This window comes from Apteryx rowi, unplaced genomic scaffold (genome assembly GCF_003343035.1).
Source record: "Apteryx rowi isolate R43461 unplaced genomic scaffold, aptRow1 scaffold_405, whole genome shotgun sequence".
NCBI lineage: Eukaryota > Metazoa > Chordata > Aves > Apterygiformes > Apterygidae > Apteryx > Apteryx rowi.
Genome location: NW_020450580.1, coordinates 426,805 through 429,022, shown reverse-complemented (window position 1 = coordinate 429,022; position 2,218 = coordinate 426,805). Strand labels below are relative to the sequence as shown.

Genomic DNA, 2,218 nt, shown 5'->3' with positions numbered 1-2,218 from the left:
GAGGAGCCGGGAGTGGAACAAATACCAGCGTGGTCGTTCCTGTCACGATAGTTTGAAATAACTGTCTGAATCGGCAAAAATAAACAAATGCGAGGGCTCCGAGCCGGCCTGGGAGAGCCTGCGGGCGGCGGGGCAGCGAGGGGGGCCGCGGCCCCGGGGGAGCGGGCGGTCTCGGCCGGCGATGCCGGTGCGGGCACGGCCGGATCGCGCCCCGGCTCCCCGGTTTGCGCGCTCGGGCCGGGGCCGGGGCCGGGGCCGGGCGCCCGCGGCCTCCCTCGACGGGGCTGCGGCGCCGCAGTCTTATTTTTTTCCGCCCCCCTTTTGTGAAAACCCGGTTTAGTATTTGCAAATACTTGAATGGTTTTGGCTGTGCGGCTGCCGGATCGGCGGGTCAGGGAGAAGCGCAACCCGAATCAACAGGCTCTTTCTGCGGAGTTTAGGGCACGTTTAGGACGCAGTCAGGAGCGCGGAGTCGGGCTCTCCTTTACTCCCCCCCCCAAAAAAAAAGTGCCGATAAACCGTCCGCACTTGGGGAGGGGGAGGAAGAAAGAAAGAAAGAAAAAAAAAATAATAAAGGAAAGGAAAGGAACAAACACCCACAGAGCGAGCAGGCGCTGCTGCAGGTCCTGCTTCACAGGCGCTCCCCTCCCGTTCCTGAACCTCTAGTTTCCTAGAAAAAGGGAAACGCTGCTCGCAACCCCTCAATTTCCACGCTGGACGCGAGGGGAGGGGAGCGCCCCGCGCCCGAGGAGGTGCGCGGGGGGCGGCGGAGAGCGGCCCCGCACCCACCGGGCAGGGACCCCCGACGGCGGGCTCGGGGCAGGAGGTGCTGGAGCCCGTCGGGGCCGTGAGGGAAGGGCTGTGCCGGCCCCCCGGGGGTGCCCATGCGGGGCAGCGTGGCGGCGCCGAGGCCGCTGGAGGGGGCGCGGGGCCCGCAGCGGCGCAGCCCCGCGGGCCAGCGGCGAGGGGTGCCGGGAACCGGCCTCCCCCGGCCCGGCGGCCCCAGTCACTACGACGCCGGAGCTCTGACGTCACCCGCCACTGCCAAATTCGCCAGGAAATGAACTTTTTTTTTTTTCTTGAAATAATAACAATAATAATAATGATGATGACGGTAATAATAATAAAACTCCCTTTCCTCGCTGCGGAGTTCGTCTGGCCCCAGCGACACGGGGCTCCCTCCCCAATTGCTGCCCCCTCCCCACCCGCTGTTCCCCCCGAGGGACCCACAGCGTTGCCCCACGGGGGACCCGCAGCACGGTCCGGCGGGGCGGGGGAAGCCGGGGGCCTCCGGGAGGGCGCCGGAGGCTGGGGAAGGGGGAACTGCCACCTCCCCCCCCCCCGCATCCCTTCCTCTGAGGGCCTTGTGCGTCCCAAACCCGGGGCTCTGCGGGCTGCCCCGCTCCCCCGGGGCCTCGCGCCCTCGGGGCTCGGCGGCAGCGGGGGGGCCGGGCCGCCCCTCGCCCCCTTCTGCCGCCGGGGGGGGGGGTCGCAAGAGCCGGGCCCGGCGGCAGCTCCTCCGTCGGCTCGCGGGCGCGGAAGGGGCGGTGGAGCCGGCTTCTCCCGGGACGAGGTGGTTGGCCCGGGCAGGCCGGGGACAGGGATTGGGCCGGGCTTGGGGGCAGAGGGGACGCGGCTCTGGAGGGCAAGTGCCCCCCGCGCTGCGGAGGCTCCCTGCCCCTCGGCAGAGTGTGCCCGGGGCGCCTTAGCAGGCCGGAGGGGCCAAGGAGGAAAGGGAAACAAAGCAAAAGAAAAAAAAGAAAAGAGAAAAAAAGAAAAGAAAAAGGAAAGTTAAATGGCAGAGAGAAAACCAAGCGAGCTGTCTAAAAATCCAGCTTCTCCCTCCACGTCCGAAGCGATTTTCTTTCCCCATGCAGCAGCCCCCCCCCCAAAAAAAAACTCACCCCCCCCCGAACGGATTTTTGTTTTTAAAGAAGGGAGAGAATAAAATAAACGCGGGCGTTTGAAGGTAGGTCTCTCCGGCGCCTCGCTCGAACAACGGCGCGAAGGCTGCGGTGCCGCGGCGGCCGTGCCCGGTGCGGGCAGACCGGGGGGAGCCCGCCCATATAAACGGGGGCAGCGTTTCACACGGGGATCACGCCGCTCCGGGAAACGGGAGGACAAGGCCGGCTCCAGCGGGGCGGCCGGCGGGGAACCGAGCGCCTCGCGACGCCGTTATTAATTGATACGGAGGTTTTAATTATTGCCCTGCTGCAAT

The 2,218-nt window shown here is 66.2% G+C and overlaps 1 long non-coding RNA gene across 1 annotated transcript in view; it reads left to right on the top strand.

Moving 5' to 3' along the window:
* LOC112970769 overlaps positions 1–2,218 on the top strand; it is a 10,151-nt gene that overhangs the window by 1,850 nt on the left and 6,083 nt on the right. The gene's annotated exons all lie outside the window — the stretch shown is intronic.